The sequence below is a fragment of the Schistocerca piceifrons genome, unplaced genomic scaffold, assembly GCF_021461385.2.
Source record: "Schistocerca piceifrons isolate TAMUIC-IGC-003096 unplaced genomic scaffold, iqSchPice1.1 HiC_scaffold_1027, whole genome shotgun sequence".
Lineage (NCBI taxonomy): Eukaryota > Metazoa > Arthropoda > Insecta > Orthoptera > Acrididae > Schistocerca > Schistocerca piceifrons.
In genome coordinates this window covers 13,978-36,886 of record NW_025726827.1, presented here as the reverse complement: position 1 = coordinate 36,886, position 22,909 = coordinate 13,978, and the positions used below count along the sequence as shown (strand labels likewise).

At 48.8% G+C, this 22,909-nt stretch overlaps 9 non-coding genes across 9 annotated transcripts; all 9 read left to right on the top strand.

Annotated features, from left to right (window-relative positions):
* The first annotated feature begins 1,295 nt into the window (after window positions 1–1,295).
* Trnak-uuu lies at window positions 1,296–1,368 on the top strand. Its single transcript has one exon. It is a non-coding gene; the product is annotated as a tRNA-Lys (tRNA).
* A 138-nt stretch (window positions 1,369–1,506) lies between these two features.
* Trnas-cga lies at window positions 1,507–1,588 on the top strand. Its single transcript has one exon. It is a non-coding gene; the product is annotated as a tRNA-Ser (tRNA).
* A 691-nt stretch (window positions 1,589–2,279) lies between these two features.
* On the top strand, window positions 2,280–2,361 carry Trnas-uga. The gene has a single exon. It is a non-coding gene; the product is annotated as a tRNA-Ser (tRNA).
* Window positions 2,362–8,864: 6,503 nt separating this feature from the next.
* On the top strand, window positions 8,865–8,937 carry Trnak-uuu. Its single transcript has one exon. It is a non-coding gene; the product is annotated as a tRNA-Lys (tRNA).
* Window positions 8,938–9,075: 138 nt separating this feature from the next.
* Window positions 9,076–9,157, top strand: Trnas-cga. The gene has a single exon. It is a non-coding gene; the product is annotated as a tRNA-Ser (tRNA).
* Window positions 9,158–9,850: 693 nt separating this feature from the next.
* Window positions 9,851–9,932, top strand: Trnas-uga. Its single transcript has one exon. It is a non-coding gene; the product is annotated as a tRNA-Ser (tRNA).
* A 6,503-nt stretch (window positions 9,933–16,435) lies between these two features.
* Trnak-uuu lies at window positions 16,436–16,508 on the top strand. The gene has a single exon. It is a non-coding gene; the product is annotated as a tRNA-Lys (tRNA).
* Window positions 16,509–16,646: 138 nt separating this feature from the next.
* On the top strand, window positions 16,647–16,728 carry Trnas-cga. Its single transcript has one exon. It is a non-coding gene; the product is annotated as a tRNA-Ser (tRNA).
* A 693-nt stretch (window positions 16,729–17,421) lies between these two features.
* On the top strand, window positions 17,422–17,503 carry Trnas-uga. Its single transcript has one exon. It is a non-coding gene; the product is annotated as a tRNA-Ser (tRNA).
* Window positions 17,504–22,909: the final 5,406 nt, after the last annotated feature.

Below are 22,909 nucleotides of genomic sequence, written 5' to 3'. Positions count from 1 at the left end.
AATAATTTGGTTCCCACCAACGTACGACTGCACCGTATTGGTCTTTCTGACACGGACACCTGTACTCGGTGTGGTCTCCTGGATACCCTTGAACATCGATTCACCTGCTGTGGGCACCTTGCTAATTGGCGTTGGCTCAGGAAACAACTTGCTTTTGTCACTAGGTCTGCTGAAGCCGCTTATACTATTGACATCATCGTCCGGCCCGATTCTTCCTTTTTTCCGCGGACGAAGCTCCATACCGTCATGTGGTTGATTGGCCATTTCGTACATTTTGTCAACAGTTGTCATGAAGAGGATGGACACCTAGCGTTTCGGCAGTACATGCTTACTGCTTACTCGCAGCGCTTGCGATTGCCAGGCCTCCGAGATGATTTTGCCAATATGCTTAGCCTGACATTTGAAAGAGAGGGTGTTGGCTAAGGTCACCTGTGTGAGCCATTTTCTTTTATACTGTTTCTGAATTTGCCGCCTTTATGTATGTTTCTTCTCTACACCAGGACTGAAGTTTTCGTTTTTTAACCTTTATTTCAGTAAGCAGTCTACATTATATAGTCATGTTTTAGGATTTTAATTTCAGTACTGTACTTCTTTTGAAGTGGCTGTGTGGTGGATATTCTTTAATATTTTTTTCAATAGATATATTCGTTTCGAGTGGTAGAGTGTCTGCTTCAAAAAAAAAAAAAAAAAAAAAAAAGTTGGGAGAGCGTTAGACTGAAGATCTAAAGGTCCCTGGTTCGATCCCGGGTTTCGGCAGGTATTCGTTTTGATGCGACGCCAATGGAATTGCTCTGCGTTGGTGATAATGCAACTACAGCTGACAACAAAAATGACTCTCTGCTGTAGCAGTTCTGGTTGTCTAGTGCATGCCATAAGACGAACTCACTAGAAAACTAACTCCCTTTGAAGCAAAAGAATCAAAAAAGCCCTACCGACTGCGTTCCTTTTTCTGTGTCAGGTGGTGAAGAACGTCTTCAACGGAACCGTGAAATGAGCGAAAACGTGGGAAACATTGCATTCGAAATGCTTGCGAATTTTCCAATTGCCCAGTGAGTGTCGACAAAACACGTCAATTCTCTGCTCCAACGTATGAGACGTAACAACTGGTGCAATTTGTTGTTGCATCGTGTGCCAGCAGTCTTCGATAGTGTGTTACGAGCTTAGCGCGATAAGTTTGCAGACAGCATTTAGGCGACGTTTTATTAGTAACGGCCCCATGCAACGATTGCACAACAGTAAAGGACATGAGTCAATGTATAGTTGTGCATCGTGGGAGGTTTCACAGCGTCGTGCGAGCCCGGATAGCTCAGTCGGTAGAGCATTAGGCTTTTAACCTAAGGGTCCAGGGTTCAAGTCCCTGTCCGGGCGGAAATTTTAAAACTTTGGTAGCGATTCGTCTGGTAGCGGTGGAAACGCTACGGAAAATAATGCAGCTACGCCGTTTTCTGACACCACAGTGCTTCAAACGGTAGCATTTGCATGTGTCGGGACAACGCCGCGCTACCGGCAGTCGTGGCCGAGTGGTTAAGGCGTCTGACTCGAAATCAGATTCCCTCTGGGAGCGTAGGTTCGAATCCTACCGGCTGCGTGCGATTTTGCGTAAAGAGAGGAGCAAAAATTTTCGCACACATGTGACATGCGTGGGCGAATGCGGGTGCAAACCAGTGACGCCATTCTCAACAAGACGAAAGTTTCCGTTTAAGACTACTGAGTTTCGCGACGACCGCTGCTTACTGTGGCCATCGGTTCACCTCGCACTGACGCTGGGACTGCAGAAAGCCGTCGCTGAGATCGTGAGTACACAGATGTGCTCGAAAGTGTTGGACAGAGCGAACATTCAATTCTTTTAAGAATCGCAATTGAATCATTCGAGTGCGGCGAAGGCAGTGGTGCAGCGTTTCTTTTCTTAAGATCTCGCAGCTGCTTGGAGGTATGTCCATCGTTTTAAGACGACAGAAAACTAGCGTCAGCGGTGCGTCAGTGGGAAGTCGGTGAAGTCGCCATTGGAGCCATAAGCCAGTAATTACAACATGCGAATCACTCGCTCACCACGCAGCTGTACGATAATGCTCGTGCGTGGGCCCGCATGCTGAGTCGGTAGAGCGTTAGGTTTTCAACCAAAGGGTCCTGGGTTCAAGTCCCCGTCTGGGCGAAAATTAATACACTTTCGTAACGGCTAATGGAAACCCTACAGGAAAGAGTGAGGCCACGCCGCTTTCTGCCATCAGATTGCTTCTAAAGATGGCGGTTTCACTTGTCGGGAGTCGCTTCTGCCACCGGCAGTCGTGGCCGAGTGGTTAAGGCGTCTGACTTGAAATCAGATTCCCTCTGGGAGCGTAGGTTCGAGTCCTGCCGACTGCGAAAATTTTCTCTCTCTCAAAAGATGGACGTTCAGGTGCATCCTAGCAGTTGCGTCACTACTAAACACATGGGTCACCAGTTATTTGATCCAGGGCGCAGCGTTACAGTCGCGCCCAGAAGCCGCAGCTCATCTCCTCGTCTCACAGCCGCCCACCGGGTGTTAGTACAAGTGTCGCCTCACTGGGCAGTGCGGATGTGTCCTTTTTAGCTTGCAGACGATGACGTGTAGCAATTTACGAGCTAACGCAAGTCGAATGTTTTACCGTGTGTATCTGCTAGATACTGCCTCTCATACGGTGGAGAGGCTCACTCCTTCTTGTGTCTCGTTCTCTGCACACGAGTTGCCCCTGGCATCGACATAGCACGGGTTTTCTAGCGTCAGCGCGGCGTCACGTGAAGTCAGCGAAGTGAATATTACACGAGTCGAGTCGACATGTTTGCTTGTTACGATGATGGAAGCAGAAGAAATGTGTGTGGGACTTCACTGCATCGGCTGCTCGCCTTTCAGCGTCCCTGTGTCTTATCAGACGAAGGTGACTGTGAAATTGGCAACGAGGCAGAGCTGAACGAACACATGCAAACAGCAACGTTCAATGTCAGCCGAAATAGCTCAGCTAGTTCCGCTTTAGACGCCGTGCAGTGTGGACGTGCCTAGTCTTCCGCTCCGCCGTAGCGTTACGTATAGTGGACTATCGTTTTTGTTACGTGTTGTGTTGCAACTTCTGAGAGTATTTCTCCGTCGTTGTTTCGTACCTTGTGTTACTTTCTGTCCTTATTTCAGTGTTTTTTGTGTAGCGGTTTCGACCGCATATTTTGAAAATGTCGTCCCAGGTTATTCCTCGTCAGGCTACAGTTAGTTTTGCTTTTGACAAGTCAACCCGCCATGTGCAACCTAGTTCTCTTGAGATTCATGATTGGTTGGTAGATACCTTTGGTGTTCATTCGGATCAGGTGCACACTGCTTATTTTGATACCGAACTGTATGTTTTCTTTGTTAAGTTTATGGACCCACTTCAGGTTGATAAAATTCTTTCTAAATATGGTCATCAAGTTCTCTTTCGGCATCGGGATGATTCTGTAAGTACCGTGCTGCTTTCCAATGCTTCCATCACGTATACCAATGTTCGTGTTTACAACCTTCCACCGGAGGTGGATAATGTCTATCTTAAGGAGGGTCTACAGAAGTATGGTGATGTAAAGAGCATTCGCCTTGAACGCTGGTCAAGCCAACATCGCCTGCAATGTTACAGTGGTATTCGTTCAGTCGAAATGCACGTTAAGCAGAATATTCCATCTCACCTGCAGATCGGTGGATATCGTGTCCATGTAACATATAGTGGTCAGGTTGGCACCTGTTTTTTGTGCAATGAAAGTGGTCACGTGCGTACCGACTGTCCGCGGAGAGTTTTTGTTTTAAAAAATTCTCTCGAACAGCGTCGCAAGTTAACGGTCGCTGACCTCGTTGCAGGTGGTTCTGCTCTTGGTGTAGCACAGTCCAGTGGTAGTAGCGCCCCGCCACAGGTTTTGCGCACCCCTAATACAGAATTTCCTCCTTTGCGTGCTCAATCTGATGTTGTTCCGTCTGTCCCTCAGGTGGGTGTGCCACTTTTGAATAATAAGAGGCGTCGCCCACACGATGGAAATAGTACGGATGAGGATCTCCCTGAGATGCCCCAGTCCGAGCGACCGGCATCCTCCGAGCCACTGTGTACTGTAGCTGCTCCCTGCCCTCCTGAGGTAGCGGTTCCGGTGGCGGCTGCTGGCGCCCCTCCGGCCTCCGACGCAGCTTCTCTCGAGTCGGGTCGTCGGTCGGGCCTGTTGGCGCCGTCTTCCGAACCGACTTCGATGTCACAACAAGTGGAGCCGCGACAACTTCCTGCTTCGCTGCCCCATACCTCTGCCAGCGGAGCTGCTCCGCTTCTTTCCAACTCTGCGGCCTCGGACCTTCCTGCTCACGTTTCGCCTCCGTGCAGTCCATGTTTGCCGGAAGCTAGTGCAGGTGTTGACCATTCCGTTTTGTCGGATGTTTCCCCCGCGACCCCGGATCCCGCATGTGGACCGGCGCGGGTGGTGTCGGATACAGAACTTGACCCTCCTACGTCACCGGCGGCTGAAGTTTCCTTGCCCGTCAGCCGACGCAAGTTACGCGTTCAGCCGAACGTTAATGCTGTTCGTAAAAAACCGAAACGTAAGGGATCCGCGGAACGGGGTAGCAGTCCCCCTCCCTCGGATGCCTCCGTCACCCCTGCTATGGACTGTGACGCTGGTGCGTCGGTGTAGGTGATTTGTTTTCTCGCTTTTCTCTCTATGGTTCAAGCATACACCTTTCTTACCTTAAATGTTAACCGTATTGAGTCCGACGTTCGCATTGCCTCTTTGCGGCAGTTTATTTACGACGCCTGTGCGGACGTAGTGTTTTTGCAGGAAGTGTTGTTTTCTGATCTCTCTCTACCTGGATTTCAAACTGTTTTTAATGTCGCGCCGGAATATTCAACAGGAACTGCTCTTTTCTTTCGAGAGGGCATTCCTATTACTGACATTGAATTCCTTGACTCTGGCCGTGGGATCGGTTGTCGTCTTTTTGATCTCCGCCTCGTTGTTTTGTATGCCCCCTCTGGTTCGGGTCACACTGTGGCTCGATCGCGCTTTTATAAAGAAGAGCTTATTTATCTTTTGCGCCAGAGTCCTCGGAGTCTCCTGCTCGGAGGCGATTTTAATTGTGTTTTACGCCCTGCAGACCAGTCCCCCAATTTTAATTATTGCCGTGATTTACATGACTTAGTTCGTACGATGCATCTGCGTGATGTTTGGGAACACAAATATCCAACCCTGGTGAAATATACGTTTTTTACCGCGTCCTCATGCAGTAGACTCGACAGATTCTATTTATCTGATTTTTTATGTGATAAAATTCTTTCTGTCGATGTTATTCCTACTAGTTTTTCTGACCATTGTGCTTTTACTGCAACTGTAAATCTTAGTCGCCAACCTGCAAAACTTTATCGTTCCCAGTGGATGTTAAATGTTTCCCACCTTGCCGACAGTGCTATGGATGATGTTATAAGTGGCGTGTGGGAGCGATGTCTTCGCTCTGTCCCGCGATACCCCTCCTTGCTGGTTTGGTGGACTGCTTTTGCCAAGCCCAAGATTCGTCAGACTTTGATTTTCTACTGTGCTGCTAGGACGCGTGATTTTAAGAACACGTATGAATATTACTACTCTGTCCTGCGTGAACTATATGACGCGGCGGGTACCTCTCCACTGCGGATCCATGATGTTCGTCGTATTAAAGCCAAGCTCTTGAGCCTTAAACGACGACAGATGGATGGTCTGCGAGTTAAGTCGAAACCTCACTCTCTTGTTGAAGGTGAACTGACATCCTTGTACCATCTGCTACGGCATCAGACTCGTCGTCGTCGCTCCTTCATCTCTTCTCTTACGGTGGATGATGGGCGACAGCTTAGTGCACAGGAGGAAATGGTTCGTGCTCTTCATCAGTATTACACTAGTCTCTATTCTGCCGATGATTCTGGTGAGTCTCGTTCGGATGATGTCTTTGGGGATCTAACTGCGACGATCGCGCCTGACGCGAACGGCGAATTTCTCCGGGAGTTCCAGGTAGATGATGTTTTCGATTTTATTGCTCGCTCTCCGTCCAGTAAATCGCCGGGTCCCGACGGCCTGCCTAAAGAATTTTATCTCCGTTTTTGGCCTCTTTTGGGTGGCATTTTTACGCAGATTTTAAATGAGATTGTCAGAGGGATGGATGTGCCTGCCGATTTTAAAGTAGGGAAAATTGTTTTAATTCCGAAGTCCTCTGGTCGTTTATCTGCTGCCAATCTTCGTCCGCTCACATTGCTGAATTTTGACTATAAGACAGCTGCTAGAGCGCTCAATAGCCGGCTGTCTTCTCTGCTTCGGGGTGTGATTGGTGCACATCAATGTTGTTTTCATGATAGATCTATTCTGACACCAGTAGCCGAATATCGGGATGTTGTCTCGGTTGCGGCGGTTACAAACGTACATTGTGCCTTTGCCTTCCTTGATTTTTATAAGGCTTTTGATCACGTCAGTCATGTGTTTTTAGATCGTGTTTTAGGTACAATAGGTTTTAACGCTTCATCACGTGGTGTTCTTGGCAATTTGTACAGGGGAATAACAGCTCGGGTGTCAGTCAATGGGCAGCTGACGCCGCCCATTGCTATCCGCCGCGGAGTGCCTCAGGGTAGTCCGCTCTCTATGTCTTTATTCGTTTTGTCCCTGGAACCGCTGCTTCGGACTATTGCTCTCAAACTTCAGGGTATGTCCCTCTCTGGTGGGAAGCTCTCGGTTAAGGCATATGCGGATGATGTCGTTGTTCTCCTCCGTCAACGAGATGATATCCCGTTGTTGAAAGGGGCAGTTGATGCATACTGTCGTGTCTCTGGAGCGCGTCTCAATCAGGGTAAATGTAAGTTCCTTGATATTCGAGGATTTCGCGATGCTGACGTCCCTTGGGCCACTTTTGTCGATCGCCATACGTCCTTGGGGATTATCATTGATCGGTGTCCTCTAAAAATGGCGGCTCTCAATTGGAAATCTGTCACCGAGAAGATACAGGGGGCTCTGATGGTCCATGAGCAGCGCTTTGCTACCATTTTGCAAAAAGTCAGAATTTTAGACACCTACGTCCTATGTAAAGCTTATTATGTTGCTCAGCTGTTCCCACTTCCCATGATGGTGGCGAAAAGGTTGCGCCAATTGTCTAGCAGGTTTATATGGAAGGGCCATCTATTCAAGTTACGTTACGAGGTAATGACGAAACCGCGTCTCTCCGGAGGCTTGGGCCTCTCTGACATTACTCGCAAGGCGTCTGCTTTGTACGTCCGCCGAACGACTCTAATTGTTACGCAAGAAGTGACTTCAATTACATCCAGGCTTTTTACTGTTGTGCGTCCGGCGAGCCTTGCTCCACCTGTCGATGTCGGACGCCTAAATTTTAAGTTGAAACACATTCGGGAATTTTACATTGCGGTGAGTTACCTCGGTGACGTCTTCTTGCGGCGACCGGTGCCAACGACCAAGAGCTTGATTGCCCGCTGGGAGGGGCTGGCCAGTCCCAATCCAATAGAACTGGCGTCTCCATCCGTGTCCTGGAGGAACGTCTGGAAGAACGTTAGTCTGCCGATCCACTCTATGGCCGTGGCGTCCACGTGGTATAGGGTAATAAATAATTTGGTTCCCACCAACGTACGACTGCACCGTATTGGTCTTTCTGACACGGACACCTGTACTCGGTGTGGTCTCCTGGATACCCTTGAACATCGATTCACCTGCTGTGGGCACCTTGCTAATTGGCGTTGGCTCAGGAAACAACTTGCTTTTGTCACTAGGTCTGCTGAAGCCGCTTATACTATTGACATCATCGTCCGGCCCGATTCTTCCTTTTTTCCGCGGACGAAGCTCCATACCGTCATGTGGTTGATTGGCCATTTCGTACATTTTGTCAACAGTTGTCATGAAGAGGATGGACACCTAGCGTTTCGGCAGTACATGCTTACTGCTTACTCGCAGCGCTTGCGATTGCCAGGCCTCCGAGATGATTTTGCCAATATGCTTAGCCTGACATTTGAAAGAGAGGGTGTTGGCTAAGGTCACCTGTGTGAGCCATTTTCTTTTATACTGTTTCTGAATTTGCCGCCTTTATGTATGTTTCTTCTCTACACCAGGACTGAAGTTTTCGTTTTTTAACCTTTATTTCAGTAAGCAGTCTACATTATATAGTCATGTTTTAGGATTTTAATTTCAGTACTGTACTTCTTTTGAAGTGGCTGTGTGGTGGATATTCTTTAATATTTTTTTCAATAGATATATTCGTTTCGAGTGGTAGAGTGTCTGCTTCAAAAAAAAAAAAAAAAAAAAAAAAGTTGGGAGAGCGTTAGACTGAAGATCTAAAGGTCCCTGGTTCGATCCCGGGTTTCGGCAGGTATTCGTTTTGATGCGACGCCAATGGAATTGCTCTGCGTTGGTGATAATGCAACTACAGCTGACAACAAAAATGACTCTCTGCTGTAGCAGTTCTGGTTGTCTAGTGCATGCCATAAGACGAACTCACTAGAAAACTAACTCCCTTTGAAGCAAAAGAATCAAAAAAGCCCTACCGACTGCGTTCCTTTTTCTGTGTCAGGTGGTGAAGAACGTCTTCAACGGAACCGTGAAATGAGCGAAAACGTGGGAAACATTGCATTCGAAATGCTTGCGAATTTTCCAATTGCCCAGTGAGTGTCGACAAAACACGTCAATTCTCTGCTCCAACGTATGAGACGTAACAACTGGTGCAATTTGTTGTTGCATCGTGTGCCAGCAGTCTTCGATAGTGTGTTACGAGCTTAGCGCGATAAGTTTGCAGACAGCATTTAGGCGACGTTTTATTAGTAACGGCCCCATGCAACGATTGCACAACAGTAAAGGACATGAGTCAATGTATAGTTGTGCATCGTGGGAGGTTTCACAGCGTCGTGCGAGCCCGGATAGCTCAGTCGGTAGAGCATTAGGCTTTTAACCTAAGGGTCCAGGGTTCAAGTCCCTGTCCGGGCGGAAATTTTAAAACTTTGGTAGCGATTCGTCTGGTAGCGGTGGAAACGCTACGGAAAATAATGCAGCTACGCCGTTTTCTGACACCACAGTGCTTCAAACGGTAGCATTTGCATGTGTCGGGACAACGCCGCGCTACCGGCAGTCGTGGCCGAGTGGTTAAGGCGTCTGACTCGAAATCAGATTCCCTCTGGGAGCGTAGGTTCGAATCCTACCGGCTGCGTGCGATTTTGCGTAAAGAGAGGAGCAAAAATTTTCGCACACATGTGACATGCGTGGGCGAATGCGGGTGCAAACCAGTGACGCCATTCTCAACAAGACGAAAGTTTCCGTTTAAGACTACTGAGTTTCGCGACGACCGCTGCTTACTGTGGCCATCGGTTCACCTCGCACTGACGCTGGGACTGCAGAAAGCCGTCGCTGAGATCGTGAGTACACAGATGTGCTCGAAAGTGTTGGACAGAGCGAACATTCAATTCTTTTTAAGAATCGCAATTGAATCATTCGAGTGCGGCGAAGGCAGTGGTGCAGCGTTTCTTTTCTTAAGATCTCGCAGCTGCTTGGAGGTATGTCCATCGTTTTAAGACGACAGAAAACTAGCGTCAGCGGTGCGTCAGTGGGAAGTCGGTGAAGTCGCCATTGGAGCCATAAGCCAGTAATTACAACATGCGAATCACTCGCTCACCACGCAGCTGTACGATAATGCTCGTGCGTGGGCCCGCATAGCTGAGTCGGTAGAGCGTTAGGTTTTCAACCAAAGGGTCCTGGGTTCAAGTCCCCGTCTGGGCGAAAATTAATACACTTTCGTAACGGCTAATGGAAACCCTACAGGAAAGAGTGAGGCCACGCCGCTTTCTGCCATCAGATTGCTTCTAAAGATGGCGGTTTCACTTGTCGGGAGTCGCTTCTGCCACCGGCAGTCGTGGCCGAGTGGTTAAGGCGTCTGACTTGAAATCAGATTCCCTCTGGGAGCGTAGGTTCGAGTCCTGCCGACTGCGAAAATTTTCTCTCTCTCAAAAGATGGACGTTCAGGTGCATCCTAGCAGTTGCGTCACTACTAAACACATGGGTCACCAGTTATTTGATCCAGGGCGCAGCGTTACAGTCGCGCCCAGAAGCCGCAGCTCATCTCCTCGTCTCACAGCCGCCCACCGGGTGTTAGTACAAGTGTCGCCTCACTGGGCAGTGCGGATGTGTCCTTTTTAGCTTGCAGACGATGACGTGTAGCAATTTACGAGCTAACGCAAGTCGAATGTTTTACCGTGTGTATCTGCTAGATACTGCCTCTCATACGGTGGAGAGGCTCACTCCTTCTTGTGTCTCGTTCTCTGCACACGAGTTGCCCCTGGCATCGACATAGCACGGGTTTTCTAGCGTCAGCGCGGCGTCACGTGAAGTCAGCGAAGTGAATATTACACGAGTCGAGTCGACATGTTTGCTTGTTACGATGATGGAAGCAGAAGAAATGTGTGTGGGACTTCACTGCATCGGCTGCTCGCCTTTCAGCGTCCCTGTGTCTTATCAGACGAAGGTGACTGTGAAATTGGCAACGAGGCAGAGCTGAACGAACACATGCAAACAGCAACGTTCAATGTCAGCCGAAATAGCTCAGCTAGTTCCGCTTTAGACGCCGTGCAGTGTGGACGTGCCTAGTCTTCCGCTCCGCCGTAGCGTTACGTATAGTGGACTATCGTTTTTGTTACGTGTTGTGTTGCAACTTCTGAGAGTATTTCTCCGTCGTTGTTTCGTACCTTGTGTTACTTTCTGTCCTTATTTCAGTGTTTTTTGTGTAGCGGTTTCGACCGCATATTTTGAAAATGTCGTCCCAGGTTATTCCTCGTCAGGCTACAGTTAGTTTTGCTTTTGACAAGTCAACCCGCCATGTGCAACCTAGTTCTCTTGAGATTCATGATTGGTTGGTAGATACCTTTGGTGTTCATTCGGATCAGGTGCACACTGCTTATTTTGATACCGAACTGTATGTTTTCTTTGTTAAGTTTATGGACCCACTTCAGGTTGATAAAATTCTTTCTAAATATGGTCATCAAGTTCTCTTTCGGCATCGGGATGATTCTGTAAGTACCGTGCTGCTTTCCAATGCTTCCATCACGTATACCAATGTTCGTGTTTACAACCTTCCACCGGAGGTGGATAATGTCTATCTTAAGGAGGGTCTACAGAAGTATGGTGATGTAAAGAGCATTCGCCTTGAACGCTGGTCAAGCCAACATCGCCTGCAATGTTACAGTGGTATTCGTTCAGTCGAAATGCACGTTAAGCAGAATATTCCATCTCACCTGCAGATCGGTGGATATCGTGTCCATGTAACATATAGTGGTCAGGTTGGCACCTGTTTTTTGTGCAATGAAAGTGGTCACGTGCGTACCGACTGTCCGCGGAGAGTTTTTGTTTTAAAAAATTCTCTCGAACAGCGTCGCAAGTTAACGGTCGCTGACCTCGTTGCAGGTGGTTCTGCTCTTGGTGTAGCACAGTCCAGTGGTAGTAGCGCCCCGCCACAGGTTTTGCGCACCCCTAATACAGAATTTCCTCCTTTGCGTGCTCAATCTGATGTTGTTCCGTCTGTCCCTCAGGTGGGTGTGCCACTTTTGAATAATAAGAGGCGTCGCCCACACGATGGAAATAGTACGGATGAGGATCTCCCTGAGATGCCCCAGTCCGAGCGACCGGCATCCTCCGAGCCACTGTGTACTGTAGCTGCTCCCTGCCCTCCTGAGGTAGCGGTTCCGGTGGCGGCTGCTGGCGCCCCTCCGGCCTCCGACGCAGCTTCTCTCGAGTCGGGTCGTCGGTCGGGCCTGTTGGCGCCGTCTTCCGAACCGACTTCGATGTCACAACAAGTGGAGCCGCGACAACTTCCTGCTTCGCTGCCCCATACCTCTGCCAGCGGAGCTGCTCCGCTTCTTTCCAACTCTGCGGCCTCGGACCTTCCTGCTCACGTTTCGCCTCCGTGCAGTCCATGTTTGCCGGAAGCTAGTGCAGGTGTTGACCATTCCGTTTTGTCGGATGTTTCCCCCGCGACCCCGGATCCCGCATGTGGACCGGCGCGGGTGGTGTCGGATACAGAACTTGACCCTCCTACGTCACCGGCGGCTGAAGTTTCCTTGCCCGTCAGCCGACGCAAGTTACGCGTTCAGCCGAACGTTAATGCTGTTCGTAAAAAACCGAAACGTAAGGGATCCGCGGAACGGGGTAGCAGTCCCCCTCCCTCGGATGCCTCCGTCACCCCTGCTATGGACTGTGACGCTGGTGCGTCGGTGTAGGTGATTTGTTTTCTCGCTTTTCTCTCTATGGTTCAAGCATACACCTTTCTTACCTTAAATGTTAACCGTATTGAGTCCGACGTTCGCATTGCCTCTTTGCGGCAGTTTATTTACGACGCCTGTGCGGACGTAGTGTTTTTGCAGGAAGTGTTGTTTTCTGATCTCTCTCTACCTGGATTTCAAACTGTTTTTAATGTCGCGCCGGAATATTCAACAGGAACTGCTCTTTTCTTTCGAGAGGGCATTCCTATTACTGACATTGAATTCCTTGACTCTGGCCGTGGGATCGGTTGTCGTCTTTTTGATCTCCGCCTCGTTGTTTTGTATGCCCCCTCTGGTTCGGGTCACACTGTGGCTCGATCGCGCTTTTATAAAGAAGAGCTTATTTATCTTTTGCGCCAGAGTCCTCGGAGTCTCCTGCTCGGAGGCGATTTTAATTGTGTTTTACGCCCTGCAGACCAGTCCCCCAATTTTAATTATTGCCGTGATTTACATGACTTAGTTCGTACGATGCATCTGCGTGATGTTTGGGAACACAAATATCCAACCCTGGTGAAATATACGTTTTTTACCGCGTCCTCATGCAGTAGACTCGACAGATTCTATTTATCTGATTTTTTATGTGATAAAATTCTTTCTGTCGATGTTATTCCTACTAGTTTTTCTGACCATTGTGCTTTTACTGCAACTGTAAATCTTAGTCGCCAACCTGCAAAACTTTATCGTTCCCAGTGGATGTTAAATGTTTCCCACCTTGCCGACAGTGCTATGGATGATGTTATAAGTGGCGTGTGGGAGCGATGTCTTCGCTCTGTCCCGCGATACCCCTCCTTGCTGGTTTGGTGGACTGCTTTTGCCAAGCCCAAGATTCGTCAGACTTTGATTTTCTACTGTGCTGCTAGGACGCGTGATTTTAAGAACACGTATGAATATTACTACTCTGTCCTGCGTGAACTATATGACGCGGCGGGTACCTCTCCACTGCGGATCCATGATGTTCGTCGTATTAAAGCCAAGCTCTTGAGCCTTAAACGACGACAGATGGATGGTCTGCGAGTTAAGTCGAAACCTCACTCTCTTGTTGAAGGTGAACTGACATCCTTGTACCATCTGCTACGGCATCAGACTCGTCGTCGTCGCTCCTTCATCTCTTCTCTTACGGTGGATGATGGGCGACAGCTTAGTGCACAGGAGGAAATGGTTCGTGCTCTTCATCAGTATTACACTAGTCTCTATTCTGCCGATGATTCTGGTGAGTCTCGTTCGGATGATGTCTTTGGGGATCTAACTGCGACGATCGCGCCTGACGCGAACGGCGAATTTCTCCGGGAGTTCCAGGTAGATGATGTTTTCGATTTTATTGCTCGCTCTCCGTCCAGTAAATCGCCGGGTCCCGACGGCCTGCCTAAAGAATTTTATCTCCGTTTTTGGCCTCTTTTGGGTGGCATTTTTACGCAGATTTTAAATGAGATTGTCAGAGGGATGGATGTGCCTGCCGATTTTAAAGTAGGGAAAATTGTTTTAATTCCGAAGTCCTCTGGTCGTTTATCTGCTGCCAATCTTCGTCCGCTCACATTGCTGAATTTTGACTATAAGACAGCTGCTAGAGCGCTCAATAGCCGGCTGTCTTCTCTGCTTCGGGGTGTGATTGGTGCACATCAATGTTGTTTTCATGATAGATCTATTCTGACACCAGTAGCCGAATATCGGGATGTTGTCTCGGTTGCGGCGGTTACAAACGTACATTGTGCCTTTGCCTTCCTTGATTTTTATAAGGCTTTTGATCACGTCAGTCATGTGTTTTTAGATCGTGTTTTAGGTACAATAGGTTTTAACGCTTCATCACGTGGTGTTCTTGGCAATTTGTACAGGGGAATAACAGCTCGGGTGTCACTCAATGGGCAGCTGACGCCGCCCATTGCTATCCGCCGCGGAGTGCCTCAGGGTAGTCCGCTCTCTATGTCTTTATTCGTTTTGTCCCTGGAACCGCTGCTTCGGACTATTGCTCTCAAACTTCAGGGTATGTCCCTCTCTGGTGGGAAGCTCTCGGTTAAGGCATATGCGGATGATGTCGTTGTTCTCCTCCGTCAACGAGATGATATCCCGTTGTTGAAAGGGGCAGTTGATGCATACTGTCGTGTCTCTGGAGCGCGTCTCAATCAGGGTAAATGTAAGTTCCTTGATATTCGAGGATTTCGCGATGCTGACGTCCCTTGGGCCACTTTTGTCGATCGCCATACGTCCTTGGGGATTATCATTGATCGGTGTCCTCTAAAAATGGCGGCTCTCAATTGGAAATCTGTCACCGAGAAGATACAGGGGGCTCTGATGGTCCATGAGCAGCGCTTTGCTACCATTTTGCAAAAAGTCAGAATTTTAGACACCTACGTCCTATGTAAAGCTTATTATGTTGCTCAGCTGTTCCCACTTCCCATGATGGTGGCGAAAAGGTTGCGCCAATTGTCTAGCAGGTTTATATGGAAGGGCCATCTATTCAAGTTACGTTACGAGGTAATGACGAAACCGCGTCTCTCCGGAGGCTTGGGCCTCTCTGACATTACTCGCAAGGCGTCTGCTTTGTACGTCCGCCGAACGACTCTAATTGTTACGCAAGAAGTGACTTCAATTACATCCAGGCTTTTTACTGTTGTGCGTCCGGCGAGCCTTGCTCCACCTGTCGATGTCGGACGCCTAAATTTTAAGTTGAAACACATTCGGGAATTTTACATTGCGGTGAGTTACCTCGGTGACGTCTTCTTGCGGCGACCGGTGCCAACGACCAAGAGCTTGATTGCCCGCTGGGAGGGGCTGGCCAGTCCCAATCCAATAGAACTGGCGTCTCCATCCGTGTCCTGGAGGAACGTCTGGAAGAACGTTAGTCTGCCGATCCACTCTATGGCCGTGGCGTCCACGTGGTATAGGGTAATAAATAATTTGGTTCCCACCAACGTACGACTGCACCGTATTGGTCTTTCTGACACGGACACCTGTACTCGGTGTGGTCTCCTGGATACCCTTGAACATCGATTCACCTGCTGTGGGCACCTTGCTAATTGGCGTTGGCTCAGGAAACAACTTGCTTTTGTCACTAGGTCTGCTGAAGCCGCTTATACTATTGACATCATCGTCCGGCCCGATTCTTCCTTTTTTCCGCGGACGAAGCTCCATACCGTCATGTGGTTGATTGGCCATTTCGTACATTTTGTCAACAGTTGTCATGAAGAGGATGGACACCTAGCGTTTCGGCAGTACATGCTTACTGCTTACTCGCAGCGCTTGCGATTGCCAGGCCTCCGAGATGATTTTGCCAATATGCTTAGCCTGACATTTGAAAGAGAGGGTGTTGGCTAAGGTCACCTGTGTGAGCCATTTTCTTTTATACTGTTTCTGAATTTGCCGCCTTTATGTATGTTTCTTCTCTACACCAGGACTGAAGTTTTCGTTTTTTAACCTTTATTTCAGTAAGCAGTCTACATTATATAGTCATGTTTTAGGATTTTAATTTCAGTACTGTACTTCTTTTGAAGTGGCTGTGTGGTGGATATTCTTTAATATTTTTTTCAATAGATATATTCGTTTCGAGTGGTAGAGTGTCTGCTTCAAAAAAAAAAAAAAAAAAAAAAAAGTTGGGAGAGCGTTAGACTGAAGATCTAAAGGTCCCTGGTTCGATCCCGGGTTTCGGCAGGTATTCGTTTTGATGCGACGCCAATGGAATTGCTCTGCGTTGGTGATAATGCAACTACAGCTGACAACAAAAATGACTCTCTGCTGTAGCAGTTCTGGTTGTCTAGTGCATGCCATAAGACGAACTCACTAGAAAACTAACTCCCTTTGAAGCAAAAGAATCAAAAAAGCCCTACCGACTGCGTTCCTTTTTCTGTGTCAGGTGGTGAAGAACGTCTTCAACGGAACCGTGAAATGAGCGAAAACGTGGGAAACATTGCATTCGAAATGCTTGCGAATTTTCCAATTGCCCAGTGAGTGTCGACAAAACACGTCAATTCTCTGCTCCAACGTATGAGACGTAACAACTGGTGCAATTTGTTGTTGCATCGTGTGCCAGCAGTCTTCGATAGTGTGTTACGAGCTTAGCGCGATAAGTTTGCAGACAGCATTTAGGCGACGTTTTATTAGTAACGGCCCCATGCAACGATTGCACAACAGTAAAGGACATGAGTCAATGTATAGTTGTGCATCGTGGGAGGTTTCACAGCGTCGTGCGAGCCCGGATAGCTCAGTCGGTAGAGCATTAGGCTTTTAACCTAAGGGTCCAGGGTTCAAGTCCCTGTCCGGGCGGAAATTTTAAAACTTTGGTAGCGATTCGTCTGGTAGCGGTGGAAACGCTACGGAAAATAATGCAGCTACGCCGTTTTCTGACACCACAGTGCTTCAAACGGTAGCATTTGCATGTGTCGGGACAACGCCGCGCTACCGGCAGTCGTGGCCGAGTGGTTAAGGCGTCTGACTCGAAATCAGATTCCCTCTGGGAGCGTAGGTTCGAATCCTACCGGCTGCGTGCGATTTTGCGTAAAGAGAGGAGCAAAAATTTTCGCACACATGTGACATGCGTGGGCGAATGCGGGTGCAAACCAGTGACGCCATTCTCAACAAGACGAAAGTTTCCGTTTAAGACTACTGAGTTTCGCGACGACCGCTGCTTACTGTGGCCATCGGTTCACCTCGCACTGACGCTGGGACTGCAGAAAGCCGTCGCTGAGATCGTGAGTACACAGATGTGCTCGAAAGTGTTGGACAGAGCGAACATTCAATTCTTTTTAAGAATCGCAATTGAATCATTCGAGTGCGGCGAAGGCAGTGGTGCAGCGTTTCTTTTCTTAAGATCTCGCAGCTGCTTGGAGGTATGTCCATCGTTTTAAGACGACAGAAAACTAGCGTCAGCGGTGCGTCAGTGGGAAGTCGGTGAAGTCGCCATTGGAGCCATAAGCCAGTAATTACAACATGCGAATCACTCGCTCACCACGCAGCTGTACGATAATGCTCGTGCGTGGGCCCGCATAGCTGAGTCGGTAGAGCGTTAGGTTTTCAACCAAAGGGTCCTGGGTTCAAGTCCCCGTCTGGGCGAAAATTAATACACTTTCGTAACGGCTAATGGAAACCCTACAGGAAAGAGTGAGGCCACGCCGCTTTCTGCCATCAGATTGCTTCTAAAGATGGCGGTTTCACTTGTCGGGAGTCGCTTCTGCCACCGGCAGTCGTGGCCGAGTGGTTAAGGCGTCTGACTTGAAATCAGATTCCCTCTGGGAGCGTAGGTTCGAGTCCTGCCGACTGCGAAAATTTTCTCTCTCTCAAAAGATGGACGTTCAGGTGCATCCTAGCAGTTGCGTCACTACTAAACACATGGGTCACCAGTTATTTGATCCAGGGCGCAGCGTTACAGTCGCGCCCAGAAGCCGCAGCTCATCTCCTCGTCTCACAGCCGCCCACCGGGTGTTAGTACAAGTGTCGCCTCACTGGGCAGTGCGGATGTGTCCTTTTTAGCTTGCAGACGATGACGTGTAGCAATTTACGAGCTAACGCAAGTCGAATGTTTTACCGTGTGTATCTGCTAGATACTGCCTCTCATACGGTGGAGAGGCTCACTCCTTCTTGTGTCTCGTTCTCTGCACACGAGTTGCCCCTGGCATCGACATAGCACGGGTTTTCTAGCGTCAGCGCGGCGTCACGTGAAGTCAGCGAAGTGAATATTACACGAGTCGAGTCGACATGTTTGCTTGTTACGATGATGGAAGCAGAAGAAATGTGTGTGGGACTTCACTGCATCGGCTGCTCGCCTTTCAGCGTCCCTGTGTCTTATCAGACGAAGGTGACTGTGAAATTGGCAACGAGGCAGAGCTGAACGAACACATGCAAACAGCAACGTTCAATGTCAGCCGAAATAGCTCAGCTAGTTCCGCTTTAGACGCCGTGCAGTGTGGACGTGCCTAGTCTTCCGCTCCGCCGTAGCGTTACGTATAGTGGACTATCGTTTTTGTTACGTGTTGTGTTGCAACTTCTGAGAGTATTTCTCCGTCGTTGTTTCGTACCTTGTGTTACTTTCTGTCCTTATTTCAGTGTTTTTTGTGTAGCGGTTTCGACCGCATATTTTGAAAATGTCGTCCCAGGTTATTCCTCGTCAGGCTACAGTTAGTTTTGCTTTTGACAAGTCAACCCGCCATGTGCAACCTAGTTCTCTTGAGATTCATGATTGGTTGGTAGATACCTTTGGTGTTCATTCGGATCAGGTGCACACTGCTTATTTTGATACCGAACTGTATGTTTTCTTTGTTAAGTTTATGGACCCACTTCAGGTTGATAAAATTCTTTCTAAATATGGTCATCAAGTTCTCTTTCGGCATCGGGATGATTCTGTAAGTACCGTGCTGCTTTCCAATGCTTCCATCACGTATACCAATGTTCGTGTTTACAACCTTCCACCGGAGGTGGATAATGTCTATCTTAAGGAGGGTCTACAGAAGTATGGTGATGTAAAGAGCATTCGCCTTGAACGCTGGTCAAGCCAACATCGCCTGCAATGTTACAGTGGTATTCGTTCAGTCGAAATGCACGTTAAGCAGAATATTCCATCTCACCTGCAGATCGGTGGATATCGTGTCCATGTAACATATAGTGGTCAGGTTGGCACCTGTTTTTTGTGCAATGAAAGTGGTCACGTGCGTACCGACTGTCCGCGGAGAGTTTTTGTTTTAAAAAATTCTCTCGAACAGCGTCGCAAGTTAACGGTCGCTGACCTCGTTGCAGGTGGTTCTGCTCTTGGTGTAGCACAGTCCAGTGGTAGTAGCGCCCCGCCACAGGTTTTGCGCACCCCTAATACAGAATTTCCTCCTTTGCGTGCTCAATCTGATGTTGTTCCGTCTGTCCCTCAGGTGGGTGTGCCACTTTTGAATAATAAGAGGCGTCGCCCACACGATGGAAATAGTACGGATGAGGATCTCCCTGAGATGCCCCAGTCCGAGCGACCGGCATCCTCCGAGCCACTGTGTACTGTAGCTGCTCCCTGCCCTCCTGAGGTAGCGGTTCCGGTGGCGGCTGCTGGCGCCCCTCCGGCCTCCGACGCAGCTTCTCTCGAGTCGGGTCGTCGGTCGGGCCTGTTGGCGCCGTCTTCCGAACCGACTTCGATGTCACAACAAGTGGAGCCGCGACAACTTCCTGCTTCGCTGCCCCATACCTCTGCCAGCGGAGCTGCTCCGCTTCTTTCCAACTCTGCGGCCTCGGACCTTCCTGCTCACGTTTCGCCTCCGTGCAGTCCATGTTTGCCGGAAGCTAGTGCAGGTGTTGACCATTCCGTTTTGTCGGATGTTTCCCCCGCGACCCCGGATCCCGCATGTGGACCGGCGCGGGTGGTGTCGGATACAGAACTTGACCCTCCTACGTCACCGGCGGCTGAAGTTTCCTTGCCCGTCAGCCGACGCAAGTTACGCGTTCAGCCGAACGTTAATGCTGTTCGTAAAAAACCGAAACGTAAGGGATCCGCGGAACGGGGTAGCAGTCCCCCTCCCTCGGATGCCTCCGTCACCCCTGCTATGGACTGTGACGCTGGTGCGTCGGTGTAGGTGATTTGTTTTCTCGCTTTTCTCTCTATGGTTCAAGCATACACCTTTCTTACCTTAAATGTTAACCGTATTGAGTCCGACGTTCGCATTGCCTCTTTGCGGCAGTTTATTTACGACGCCTGTGCGGACGTAGTGTTTTTGCAGGAAGTGTTGTTTTCTGATCTCTCTCTACCTGGATTTCAAACTGTTTTTAATGTCGCGCCGGAATATTCAACAGGAACTGCTCTTTTCTTTCGAGAGGGCATTCCTATTACTGACATTGAATTCCTTGACTCTGGCCGTGGGATCGGTTGTCGTCTTTTTGATCTCCGCCTCGTTGTTTTGTATGCCCCCTCTGGTTCGGGTCACACTGTGGCTCGATCGCGCTTTTATAAAGAAGAGCTTATTTATCTTTTGCGCCAGAGTCCTCGGAGTCTCCTGCTCGGAGGCGATTTTAATTGTGTTTTACGCCCTGCAGACCAGTCCCCCAATTTTAATTATTGCCGTGATTTACATGACTTAGTTCGTACGATGCATCTGCGTGATGTTTGGGAACACAAATATCCAACCCTGGTGAAATATACGTTTTTTACCGCGTCCTCATGCAGTAGACTCGACAGATTCTATTTATCTGATTTTTTATGTGATAAAATTCTTTCTGTCGATGTTATTCCTACTAGTTTTTCTGACCATTGTGCTTTTACTGCAACTGTAAATCTTAGTCGCCAACCTGCAAAACTTTATCGTTCCCAGTGGATGTTAAATGTTTCCCACCTTGCCGACAGTGCTATGGATGATGTTATAAGTGGCGTGTGGGAGCGATGTCTTCGCTCTGTCCCGCGATACCCCTCCTTGCTGGTTTGGTGGACTGCTTTTGCCAAGCCCAAGATTCGTCAGACTTTGATTTTCTACTGTGCTGCTAGGACGCGTGATTTTAAGAACACGTATGAATATTACTACTCTGTCCTGCGTGAACTATATGACGCGGCGGGTACCTCTCCACTGCGGATCCATGATGTTCGTCGTATTAAAGCCAAGCTCTTGAGCCTTAAACGACGACAGATGGATGGTCTGCGAGTTAAGTCGAAACCTCACTCTCTTGTTGAAGGTGAACTGACATCCTTGTACCATCTGCTACGGCATCAGACTCGTCGTCGTCGCTCCTTCATCTCTTCTCTTACGGTGGATGATGGGCGACAGCTTAGTGCACAGGAGGAAATGGTTCGTGCTCTTCATCAGTATTACACTAGTCTCTATTCTGCCGATGATTCTGGTGAGTCTCGTTCGGATGATGTCTTTGGGGATCTAACTGCGACGATCGCGCCTGACGCGAACGGCGAATTTCTCCGGGAGTTCCAGGTAGATGATGTTTTCGATTTTATTGCTCGCTCTCCGTCCAGTAAATCGCCGGGTCCCGACGGCCTGCCTAAAGAATTTTATCTCCGTTTTTGGCCTCTTTTGGGTGGCATTTTTACGCAGATTTTAAATGAGATTGTCAGAGGGATGGATGTGCCTGCCGATTTTAAAGTAGGGAAAATTGTTTTAATTCCGAAGTCCTCTGGTCGTTTATCTGCTGCCAATCTTCGTCCGCTCACATTGCTGAATTTTGACTATAAGACAGCTGCTAGAGCGCTCAATAGCCGGCTGTCTTCTCTGCTTCGGGGTGTGATTGGTGCACATCAATGTTGTTTTCATGATAGATCTATTCTGACACCAGTAGCCGAATATCGGGATGTTGTCTCGGTTGCGGCGGTTACAAACGTACATTGTGCCTTTGCCTTCCTTGATTTTTATAAGGCTTTTGATCACGTCAGTCATGTGTTTTTAGATCGTGTTTTAGGTACAATAGGTTTTAACGCTTCATCACGTGGTGTTCTTGGCAATTTGTACAGGGGAATAACAGCTCGGGTGTCACTCAATGGGCAGCTGACGCCGCCCATTGCTATCCGCCGCGGAGTGCCTCAGGGTAGTCCGCTCTCTATGTCTTTATTCGTTTTGTCCCTGGAACCGCTGCTTCGGACTATTGCTCTCAAACTTCAGGGTATGTCCCTCTCTGGTGGGAAGCTCTCGGTTAAGGCATATGCGGATGATGTCGTTGTTCTCCTCCGTCAACGAGATGATATCCCGTTGTTGAAAGGGGCAGTTGATGCATACTGTCGTGTCTCTGGAGCGCGTCTCAATCAGGGTAAATGTAAGTTCCTTGATATTCGAGGATTTCGCGATGCTGACGTCCCTTGGGCCACTTTTGTCGATCGCCATACGTCCTTGGGGATTATCATTGATCGGTGTCCTCTAAAAATGGCGGCTCTCAATTGGAAATCTGTCACCGAGAAGATACAGGGGGCTCTGATGGTCCATGAGCAGCGCTTTGCTACCATTTTGCAAAAAGTCAGAATTTTAGACACCTACGTCCTATGTAAAGCTTATTATGTTGCTCAGCTGTTCCCACTTCCCATGATGGTGGCGAAAAGGTTGCGCCAATTGTCTAGCAGGTTTATATGGAAGGGCCATCTATTCAAGTTACGTTACGAGGTAATGACGAAACCGCGTCTCTCCGGAGGCTTGGGCCTCTCTGACATTACTCGCAAGGCGTCTGCTTTGTACGTCCGCCGAACGACTCTAATTGTTACGCAAGAAGTGACTTCAATTACATCCAGGCTTTTTACTGTTGTGCGTCCGGCGAGCCTTGCTCCACCTGTCGATGTCGGACGCCTAAATTTTAAGTTGAAACACATTCGGGAATTTTACATTGCGGTGAGTTACCTCGGTGACGTCTTCTTGCGGCGACCGGTGCCAACGACCAAGAGCTTGATTGCCCGCTGGGAGGGGCTGGCCAGTCCCAATCCAATAGAACTGGCGTCTCCATCCGTGTCCTGGAGGAACGTCTGGAAGAACGTTAGTCTGCCGATCCACTCTATGGCCGTGGCGTCCACGTGGTATAGGGTAATAAATAATTTGGTTCCCACCAACGTACGACTGCACCGTATTGGTCTTTCTGACACGGACACCTGTACTCGGTGTGGTCTCCTGGATACCCTTGAACATCGATTCACCTGCTGTGGGCACCTTGCTAATTGGCGTTGGCTCAGGAAACAACTTGCTTTTGTCACTAGGTCTGCTGAAGCCGCTTATACTATTGACATCATC